Genomic DNA, 12,262 nt, shown 5'->3' with positions numbered 1-12,262 from the left:
ACTATGTAGTGATTCACAGACTTATTAAAATTTAAGAGCCATGCTATTAGATACGATTCTTGAAGTTTACAGCAAGAAAGGCACGTGAACACGTCATATTGTTCAACTGAAATCTTGATACAGAAATAATATACAGATTGAAACATACTTTAAAGTTTAACTAAGTTTAGAGAAGTGAGTTCGATGTAACTTGGATGGATACAAATTATTGTAGGAAGCTCTACACCAAATATTCAAAGTTTAAACTATTTCAAAGTTTTAAAACGACTTTTTAATTAAATTACAGTACCTATGTATGTAGAAAACATGAGATAATAGATAAATTTGAATTGTAATGAAAATATATTATACGCAGTATCTTCTAACAAACGGTAGATCGTATCAGCTTTTTGCGTGGTGAATAAATTTTATTCGAATAAGAAACCATATAGTATATAGTATATGAACCAAGAGCTGACCATACTGGTCAACAATAGGCGAAAAATTGTTTTCGTTGCTCCAAAAGATAACCAGGCCGCTAAAAATCATGAAAAACTGTTCATGCCAAAAATGAAGCCGAAAGTCTATAACAGAATGGTTTAAGAGATATAAAAAGTAATCGATTGCATTCAAGATTAATTAAGATTTCCCAATCAACTCCCGATAAAAAGCTCTTAGTAAAAAATGTGATTACTTACGGGGTGCCATCTTCGTGTTGAAAAAATGACAATATTTCTGACCAATGGCAGCAAGGTTTGTTTTTTTTTAATAGATGATGTTGCTATACAGAAAAAACAATAAACTATCATCTGGGGCTGCCGTATTTTCTTAATTGGCGCGTAGGTATATTTGAATTTCGGTCATGTATTGGCGCTTGGTCAGCTAGTGGTACACTGACCCTATGTACCTACCTACTCCTAATTTAACAACAAATTAAAAGATATAGTTACCTAAGTAATTATTTTACATTATAAATACACTAGCGACCCGCCCCGGCTTCGCACGGGTGCAATGCTGATACTAAATACACTACAGAAAAACTGTGAACGTTGTATATAAAAACATAGCGGCCCGCTCCGACTTCGTATAGATAGCCTGGCGGCCGGCCGGTACCGCCGCAAACGCTACGTCCCGCAATTTTTAAATCTGTAATATCTTCGAAAATATTCACTTAAATCATACGGTGTAAAGGGCCATATAGATCTATATTAAACGAACAATGTATTCAAGGTATTTAATTGGTTAAAGATTAATGCTGTATTGGTTAAAATCGCATCGAAAATTAGCCATTATTTTTCGTAAAAAGTAAATGACAAAAAAATGTTATTGTGGGTTATCCATAAGAGATAGACATATACCATCGCGGACTTTTCTATAGACCTTTTCAATGTGTATAATACTTAGTACATTATTTTGATAAAACTCGTAGGGTTCAGCCTGCGTTTGCAATGTCAGCGGAAAAAATGTAATTTTTTACGACATCACTTTAGAAACCTCAAAAATAACAGTACTTCTCCACTATTTAATGGATGTTATTATACATATAAACCTTCCTCTTGAATCACTCTATCTATTAAAAAAAACCGCATCAAAATCCGTTGCGTAGTTTCAAAGATTTAAGCGTACAAAGGGACATAGGGACATAAGGACATAGGGACATAGGGACAGGGAAATCGACTTTGTTTTATACTATGTAGTGATACTTGGAAATCCTTTAGAATAAAGTTGATTCAATAAGCCTTTGCGCATTACATTTTACACAAAACTTCACACAACTCTTGAAACTTAAAATTCATCAATTCAAATCTTAGAAGACAGTGAAAAAAATACAGATAATCTAAAACGGAACGATTGTATTTTTTTTTCAATTGCCTGCCAGTATTACAAATCCAATTTGAATTTGGAATCGACTTTGTTCCATAGTCCACAGAATATTGAAATTCGAATTTCGAAACGTCATCGACAACCAGAAGTCAGTCGCTATTTAGACTTGAGGGAGGGTGAACGTTGCGCGTGTGTGTTTTCGCGGGAATTCGCTCGACAAAACATAACCTCTTCGCGTCATAAAAAAAGACTATAAAGTTTTAATTAGTGTTCTAGAGTGAAGTTATAACGTGACGTTTTAACAATAAGTGTTTGTGTGGTGGTTTGTTTATCAAGATTATTATTTTGGAGTATTGGAAATATATTTATACCTACTTAAAAGCGGTGGCCGTACCATAAAATATGTTATAATTATTTATACCATAGAGCGTGGAAAATGAAAATTTTCGGTTTTTATATTCAATATGATTAGTTATTCTAATCAATATGAACTCAGTCATAATCTATTTCTATTCTATACTTTGAAGATATTTCACGTATTACGTATGAAAATAAGTACTTAACTACTTACCTAGTATAAATTCAATAGGTACGTAATTTATTTTAAAGACGTAGGTAGTTAATATATTTTATAAAAACTTCATTGCAATTGTGTTTTTTGTTAATGATATACGGGTAAGTAATTTTATAGTACTTTGTAACAATGAGACTGCTATTATTTTCATAATTTTGGTTTTATTCCAAAAGACGCTAATTTGCGTCTTATCTACAATTTTTGCAACATGTCGGTCCGCGTTTGATGCTCAGTAAAGACAAAATAATGTAATTTAGGTAGGTACTATAGGTAGGGATGTGTTTTTAGAAGTAGGTATGCAACATGAAGCGAAATTAATTTCCTTCAATCTTATTAAATAGGTACCTAATTCAAATAAGAAACAATTTCCAACATCTTGAATTTTAACATTTTGCTGTAGGTAGGTAGATACTTATTGGTGAATCTAATTGAACGTTTTTTTCTATTCCAACTGGCAAGTAACTACCTAGGTAGGTACCTACTGAGTAATATAACTAAATCTTATGGAAAATTTTGTAAAACATTTGACGTTTGAAAAAATATAGGTATTTTCTTAAAGCTGATCTCTGATAACTAAAACAAATTACAATTATGATAATTAATTTCCTTAGAATTAAAAAAATCTGGCAACAACGCACATTTTAAAAGTGGAAAAGTCCATTTTAATGTGAGAATTTTATTGCGTTTTGGAACAATAATATTGTGCACTCTTTATTATTAAATAATCGTAATATAAAATACGAGAATTCTTATCTTAAAAACCTATTCTCAAGTCACGCTGTAAGCACATGGATAAAGAAATTGAATGTAACAATACGTAACTAATCATATATTATGGTACCTATATAGGTAGGTACGCCTACTGTTACCAGGCTTATAAGTTATATTATTATACTTACTAGCTTTCGGCCCGCGGCTTCGTCCGCTCTGTCTAAAACCTTATAAAATAAATACAAAAACGTTCCTATTAATTTACTCTATCTGTTTTAAAACACCTACCTAACTATCAAAATCTGTTGCGTTATTTTAAAGTTAAAAATCTAAACACACAGACGACGGAAAGCGACTTTGTTTTATACTATGTAGTGTTAAGCCCTATGATATATAAAAAAGCTAGATACGTTACCCGCTCTCTATTTTGGCAAGAAAAAACTCAGCTAAGTGCCCGAGTTTCACTTAGTCACGCACCGTTCAGCGTCATGGCTGGACGTTCTTTTTATATTTAAATCAGCAGTTGTTATTATGAAGTAGATGAGTGAGACATGTATTATGTCTCGTGCGTGAGAGTGAAAGGGAGAACAACTGTATTGGTGATAATGCGTTAGTAAGTATGTAGGTATGTATTAATTACGCTGTTTTTTAGTGCAATGATGTTGGCGTATGCCGCGTCTACTAGTATAATAGAGTCATTGGTTAAGCCTGGTAACAGAGAGGCAACGAAGATAGAGTTTACTAGTATAATCTTCAATTTGCCTCTCTAGAGGTAAAGTGCAGTTCGAAGTTCGTAGTTTGAGTATCGGATAATACGACTAAATATAATATCAACGTCTTATTAAGTTCCTACGTAGTAACTAACTATTTAGTATGTAGTTTGTGGTAATAGAAATCTCATAACTTACCTAGTTCAGACTTAGTTTAGGGGAAGATATACAATCGTAATGTCATAGTAAGTTTATTTTATTACACTATTTTGTAAAGAACAAGGTTTGATCGATCGGCGTCCTAAAATCAAAAAAGACGCCCCTTTTATACTAAAATTGGCATTGTAGGTAGGTTTTAACTGTAGATCGAAGTTCATCTTTATTTGAAACTAGCGGTCCGCCCCGGCTTCGCCCGTGGTACATGTTTACGTTTTCTCTACATAAGAACCATCCTCGTACTTCAAGGAATATAATAAAAAAAGAATTATCGAAATCGGTTCAGCCGTTCTCGAGTTATGCGCTTACCAACACATTTTGCGATTCATTTTTATATATAAGATTAAGAATTTATTCACGAACAGTCGCAGTTAAAACTATACATATATGTATTTACTACGTACTGTAACTGTTACAATTGAAATTACGCACCCTAGTTGGTAACGCATAGAGTTCTCAGTTAAATAACAGTAAAAAGTTTAAATCGTAAAAGTTTGCAACCGTGGCATTTAATGAGCAAGTCTTAAATCATTTTATAAGCTAGGATGTCATATCAATATAATCCTGCCAAACTGAAACAGGTTTATAGTATTCATAAAATATATTTCTAGAAAAATCTGTCAATGTCATCACTTCAAATATAATCTGTGTTTAACCTCCTAAAGTCTGGCAATGACTAACACGTAACATATATAAGGGTGATTATACAAAAATGGGGTAACTCGATGTCATCAGCCAATTTAAACAAAGTCTTATTATATTTTATTCAAATAACAATCTATTTTAAAACAATGAAGCGTCCTTTATTTGGTCACTCAATTTCACTTCTTTATTTAAAATACAAATGAATAAAAATAATAAATTAATACCTCAAACGTCAGTACTTTGGCATGTCACAACTCCGAAAACCAACAATCAAGTGACTATCGTTTAAACATTATCATCGATTTAAGAAAACTTACTAATTCACTACAATCTTTGATGTACATAGTATTATATACTACAACTTTCATAACGCAATGTTTTCCATTTTATTTAAAAAATAAAATTAAACTTTGTCATCGTTTTCACTAGTCAGTCCGTTGTGTGTTTTTTAAATTCGAAATTCTCGCTAAATATCACCAAGTCGAGGTCAAATCCCTGTCTAAGTAATAATGTTGGTAATGAAGTTACTTGTGCACCGCATATTTTGACGGCCGTCATAACTGTACCAGCGCTAGGGTTGTGTTTGTCCTCTAAAATCTTGCTGCGCCAGTCAACATTTCAGTCCTATGGTGAGTCGTTATTTTATTGTTAATCCGATTTTTATCTTCATTTATAAATGGTTAACTACGATTTGTAAAAATATAGTTTGTTGATATCAGAAATTAGGCAAAAAAACCTAATTTGTGATTATAACCTCATATTAAGTCCCTTTTCATCAATCCGCTGGCATCAGTCCTTTGTCAGATATCGCGCCAGAGGACTGACGCGGCCCCATAGTACTGATGATTCTATCATTTTTGAGAACTTTTATCTTGATTGCTATTGGTATAAGCATTTCTATATTATATTTCAGTTAAAAACATCATGCGCCACGCTAAAAGAAACTGAATTTGACTAGGGAAGAAACATTTAAAAAAGAGTAGCAAAGAAAAGAGCTATTGAAACAAACTACTAATAATTTTTTTTTTATTTATTTTCTTTTAATTATTGATTTTGATGCTTTCAGGGCATAGCTTTTTATATTTATCAGATAAATACGTATACGTATAATACTGTGAAGTAAAATTACCTCAAAATAACATAAAAGTTAATTAATATACTTAATAACATTATAAAAATGTCAAGGGGCTCTTATGAAAACTCAGATGAGACTTTCATTCGAGCCTTTGGTTTTTAATTTTTTAATAATTAGTACTTTTAACATAAATATTGGTAGATTTTTAGGGCTCCGAACCTCAAAAGGAAAAAACAGAACCCTTATAGGATCACTTTGTAGTCCGTTTGTCTGTTAAGACGTTTTTTTGGAACGCGTGGAGGTATCAATCTGAAATTTATATTGGATACTCAAGATTAAGAACCCTTGGGGCTGTAAAAAAATCAAACTTATAACGTAACGCAATCAAAAGATACCTACATCCGTTAATACTGCAAATTTCCACAAAATTCAATATTCGCAAGGGAATAAAAAAACACATAGGATGCTTGCCGTGTATACAGTCTACTATAGTTTACTTCTACTCGGTAAATAGTAACGTCTTATAACACAGATAAAGGAAAAATTGCTAAAAGTGTAAATTTTAAGTTACAAACATAATAAAAAGTTACTTAGTATTACTATATTATTATTATATATATTGCTTTGGTATGCACCACCTACTTGTATTCTTTCTTTGTTACTGTTTTCCTTGGTTGGGTTACCTGGAAGAGATGGCTCTGTAGCCATAAGGTCGCCTATTGTGCAATTTGATGTATATTTTACTTAATGTTATTTCATTATTTTGGTGTGTACAATAAAGCTTTCATTCATTCATTCATTCATTCATTCATTCATTCATTCATTAAAAAATAGGTTTGTTAGGAGTCCAACTCGCACTTGGCCGTTTTTTTTGTTTCTATTGTTTGTGAATTACTTAAAATATCAAGTAAAACTAATTCAAAGGAGTAAAAGTTAAGTAAGAGAGTAAGAATATTCACGTTGCGTTAAATGTCAGAAGGCTGTTTTGAAAATTGAGACATTGTTTTTCCCAGTATCACATATTATTAATTATCATTTTTAAACATGTTAAGTACGTAAAAGACATGTGCCATTATTAAAACTGAGAGATTTGTAGTAATTTTCATTGAATTTCTTTAAGAATATTACAAGTTATAGTTTTTTATCAGTACCATGTTAGCCTCGTCAGTCCCCTGGATGCCAAATCCAGAAAATTTAAAATATCTCACAATCTATTTAAAAAAGTGGCTGGCCCGATTTGGAACAATATATTCATTAGATTAGCTATCATATACACCCTAATTTGTAACAATCTGATATAAAAAATATAGTAAACAAAATATCCTCAAAAGTTACCCCATTTTTGTATAATGACCCATAAGCTATAATTAGGAAGCTTGCATAAAATTAAAGATGAACAGATATCATAGTGCATTTTTAATTTTTATACTGTATAATTCAAGATTTATGCAACGATGGTTGCTTAAAGTTACATAAAATAAGTAAATACAATTCAACATAGAATATGTTACATGTATATAAAAAAATATTTTTGTTTGTATAATTAAATAGGCTTTAAAGAATCGTTTAATACATTTAGATCATGTGATGATCTTCAGCAATGCCTTGAGCCCTTATTATTGAATCTCTGTAGGTACATATATAAAAATTAACGTTTGTCTGTCTTTTAAATAATCGTAAACTATGCATTTGATCGTGTGATGATCTTCATTCTTCAGCAATGCCTTGTGCTTGGTTTCTGAGTTGGTACGACTAATCTTCGATAGTGTAGTTATACTTGCAAAAAGAACAAGCGAAGCCGTGATGCAAAGTTGCGTTATAAAACTGTAGACCGTATGATATTTTTATCACTCTCTTTATTAATATTGATGCGTTGACAATATTCACTCTCACATAAATCAGTTTGTCTGATTGATCAAAAACTTTACCGCTCTGCAAATATTATACATAAATATATGTATGTTCAGTTGTTTGTATGTTGATAACTTTGATAGATAACATTGAACATACCGGATTTGTATGCAATTTCGTGTATAGATTGTCCAAATAAGTATTTTTATCAAAGTTGTGGTCAGTCTATATTGGGTTGATAACAATGGACAATAACAAGATTAGACTGTTGATACTAACTTATGTTAGGGCTGATTTTTTTAATCCCTGGTTAAAACTTATTCGTTCAATAAAGTATCAGATAACATAATATTTTAACTGTAAAATATCGAAGGATTGCCAATTGTAGTACATTTTTAAAATGCATTTTAATACGATATTCAACAAATGTTTCAACAATTGTAAACTAATATTAAAATACTCAATACTGTATATTTTATACCTTTTATACCAAATAAATAAACACAGGTAGAAACTTAAGAAAATATTGGCAAAATAAAAATAATAGACTTGACTGTTTATTGACCTTTCCACATCTATTGCACTTAATATACATATACATAGTTTATATGTACATAGTGTATGTTCTATATTGGACTTATATATATTGGATTTATAGTCTTTAATCGATATAATACAGTATGGACGCAAATAAATTTCTTATCTACATTCCGTTAATGAGAAACGTAGTTCCTTGCAATAATCTATACTAAGTAATAACTAATATTATAAAGAGTTTGTTTACTTGAACGCTCTAATCTCAGGAATATAATATCATCACTAAGACCAATAGAAGTGAAGCAATGTGGGTAAAACCGCGGGTCACATCTGGTTTTATATATTCGATTGTGCATTTAAACATATGTGAGGGAATAACATGAGCTAAATTTAAAAGAAAAGTGCCCTACATGTACAAAAAACCTGTATTAAAAATGAAAGGCAGTCTTGTCTTATTAATGAGTACGAAAATCAGAGCATGCAACGCACTTTAAATGACTTACAAGTTTATTTTAATTTATTTATTTACTAGCTTACCGCCCGCGGCTTCGCCCACTTTGTCTAAAATCTAATAAATTATATACTAAAACCAGCAAACAAGAGGAATCTTGAATCACTCTATCTATAAAAAAAACCGCATCAAAATCCGTTGCGTAGTTTTAAAGATTAAAGCATACAAAGGGACATAGGGACAGAGAAAGAGACTTTGTTTTAGACTATGTAGTGATATGCATAGATATTTATTGTAATAAGAATTGTATGCAAAATTTTCCACTAATGTAATTTGAATGTGGTGTTTTTTATCTGTTTAGGCAATGTATTCTACACTAACATTATGTAATCAGAGGAGAATATAAGCACTTAACAAGTCTTATTATTACCGATTAAAATTATCATAATTAGTCAACTAAATTCCAAACCTTGGATAGTTTAAGGGGTAACTCGTAGGAATTACAAATTCATGAATAAATCATGTTTTAAATTTAATTATAACAGCTTAAAATTGTATCAAGTTTGGGACATATACATTCAATTAAGCACCTACCTACGTGTAACTGTTTGCCCTTGATTTCTGTTACTTCCTTTTTTAAGTTTCCATATTAGGATTAAAACGTATGCAGTTTCTCACAAGTTATTATTAAACTTGCAAAAAACAAGAATTGCGATAACAAAATGAAATCTTACGTCATTAACTCGTACAAAAATTTTCCATTGCACTCTAAATAAGATAATTATGAAACTAAAGTTCTAATTCATATAAAAACCACTTTAATATACTAGCTGCGCTCCGCGGTTTCACCCGCGTGGCTCCGCTCCTGTTGGTCTTAGCGTGATGATATAATATAGCCCATAGCCTTCCTCGATGAATGGGCTATCTAATAGCGAAAGAATATTTCAAATCGGACCAGTAGTTCCTGAGATTAGCGCGTTCAAACAAACAAACTCTTCAGCTTTATAATATTAGTATAGATTAATACCAGCTTCATAAAATAAGTGAGACACAAAATTGCTCAACCTGTCGAGTGAGTTAAAAATATCGCAAGATATAAAATTGACCGCAAAATATCGAATATTCGGACATTTTTGAACTCGTTATTACATAGTCGTAATCCCAAAATAACTGTTTATTTTAAAAATAAATCGCAGGTGATTGTAATTACAAAACGTTAATTGTCGGTTATAAAATGTTGTGAAAATTATCACTTGGCAATTATTTTACATAATCGTGTTTGGAGTTTGTATTTTACTAGCGGTCCGCCCCGGCTTCGTCCGTGGTAAATATTTCGCAATAAAAGGTAGCCTATGTTCTTTCTCAAGGTCTTAAGATTGTATGTGCCAAATTTCATCAAAATCGGTCCAGTAATTTATGCGTGAAAACCATACATACATACATACATAATTACAAACCTTTCCTCTTTATAATATTAGTATAGATGTATAGTCCTAACACCATAGTATAAAGAGACAATGTGATGGGTTTTTAGCTGTTATTTTTTACCAATGTACACTAATAAAGTACATAGATATTATCCTACTAATATTATAAATGCGAAAGTTTGTGAGGATGTGTGTGTGTGTGTATGTTTGTTACTCTTTCACGCAAATACTACTGAACCGATTACAATGAAATTTAGCACACATATAGAGGGTAACTTGGATTAACACATAGGATAGGTTTTATCCCGGAAATCCTACGGGAACGGGAACTATGCGGGTTTTTCTTTGAAAACGCGGGCGAAGCCGCGGGTGGAAATCTAGTAATCTATATATATAGGACAAATATGGCTAAAAGATTATTGACGTAAATAATGAAGATTATAGTTTAAAATAATACTTTTCATGTCTGTTTCGTATGTTCGATAATTTCTATGTCATAAAACATAATCTGTTTTTAAAGACAATTCTAAATCAATTCTCAATTCTAAAAGTGTTTAAAATTGGTAGAGTAATAGTACTGTACTTATTAATAAATGTCGAGGGACTATTTATCATGGAATTTGTAATTATGTTATATCTACCACTTTTTGTTGAATGACGTCATTCGTATGAACTTGAATAAAAAGAAAATACATTACATAGCGTTAAATTTATGTGTGAAGTATGCTTAGGTATCTTTAGACACATGACTTTCGACACAATTCTATAATGACGGTATATTTGAATTTAACTTATTTATAGGTATGTTAAGAAATAAATTATTTGTGAAAGTAGGTACCTACGCTTCAAAAATTATGACATCTATATACTAATACTAGCTTACCGCCCGCGGCTTCGCCCGCTTTGTCTAAAACCTAATAAATTATATACTAAAACCGTCCTCTTGAATTACTCTATATTATATTAAAAAAACCGTATCCGTTGCGTAGTTTTAAAGATTTAAGCATACAAAGGGACATAGGGACGGAGAAAGCGACTTTGTTTTATACTATGTAGTGATTATAAAGCTGACTTAAGTTTGTTTGTTTGTTTGAACGCGCTAATCTCAGGAACTACTGGTTCGATTTGAAAAATTCTTTCGGTATTGGATAGCCCATTTATCGAGGAAGGCTAAAGGCTTTATATTATCACGCTTAGACCAACAGGAGCAGAGTAATGCGGGTGAAACTGCTGGAAACAGCTAGTCCATACTAATATTATAAATGCGAAAGTAACTCTGTCTGTCTGTCTGTTACTCAATCACGCCTTAACTACTGAACCAATTTGCATGAAATTTGGTATAGATATATTTTTGGATACCCGAGAAAGGACATAGGCTACTTTTTACCCCGGGACATAGGATAGGTTTTATCCCGGAAATACCACGGGAACGTGAACTATGCCGGTTTTTCTTTGACTGCGCGGGCGAAGCCGCGGGCGGAAAGCTAGTAATTAATAAAACTCAAATTCAAACATGTATCCAACTAGGTTCCAAACATGTATTAACTAGGTTTCGTTTAGAAGAGCGCTTATTCAAAATACAGTTAAATAATAATTTACCACCGGTAAGCTTAGCGTCTATAACAAAATTATAGGTACAAGTTACTTTTTCCAAAATATATTTATTAATACAAGATACTTTTTCTATAATTTGATATCATTTTGTAACAAAATTATATCAAACATAATATTAAATCTTATAAAAGATCCGTCTTCTAAAATACCTCTCTAACCACCTAGTCAAGCTTATGAGACGCATGACATATGAAAAGGGTCGAGTGTCTTGATGAAAAAAGTTTTTTGTTTTGCAAATGTTTCCATACGATTTATTGCTTTATCCTTGAACATTTTCTTGACCTTAAGTATCCAGTGTGATAGCCAATGACGAGGTATTTATGAGTTATTAATGTTTTGTATCAACTGTTTTAGATTGTGGCAACTGTTTCTCAATTGTATTTGTGTTTAAGTGAGCTCTACAATAAAACTGATCTACTTATTACGTATTTTTGGGAATTTTATATAGATCAAAACCAGTTAATAAGTCTGTTAATACATTAGTTAACGGACTATTATTACTTATATGTAGATGCTATGATAGGTGCATTTGGACCTATACTTTTAATTTTAAACGTTTTCTGTAGATATATATCACAAATAATTTGGAAAATCCAAAAGTGCACGCCTCATAATTTTTTTTAATAAATATTTATTAATTATTATTTT

General features: G+C 31.4%; 1 protein-coding gene across 3 annotated transcripts in view; it reads left to right on the top strand.

The window, feature by feature from the left end:
- Positions 1-1,966: 1,966 nt before the first annotated feature.
- LOC149479326 (atrial natriuretic peptide receptor 1) overlaps positions 1,967-12,262 on the top strand; it is a 136,494-nt gene continuing 126,198 nt past the window's right edge. For 2 of the 3 annotated variants that reach the window (XM_089707921.1, XM_089707925.1), the window contains exon 1: positions 1,967-2,125. The gene's annotated coding sequence lies outside the window, so the exon portion shown is untranslated. Of the gene's footprint in view, positions 2,188-12,262 lie in introns of all 3 variants that reach the window. The other variant, XM_089707922.1, reaches the window with a different exon arrangement.

The sequence above is a fragment of the Colias philodice genome, chromosome 20 (assembly GCF_061535455.1).
Source record: "Colias philodice isolate Cphi_HAF_F1 chromosome 20, ilColPhil1 Martin Lab GWU primary, whole genome shotgun sequence".
Classification (NCBI taxonomy): domain Eukaryota; kingdom Metazoa; phylum Arthropoda; class Insecta; order Lepidoptera; family Pieridae; genus Colias; species Colias philodice.
This window is presented reverse-complemented; position numbering and strand designations above follow the sequence as displayed.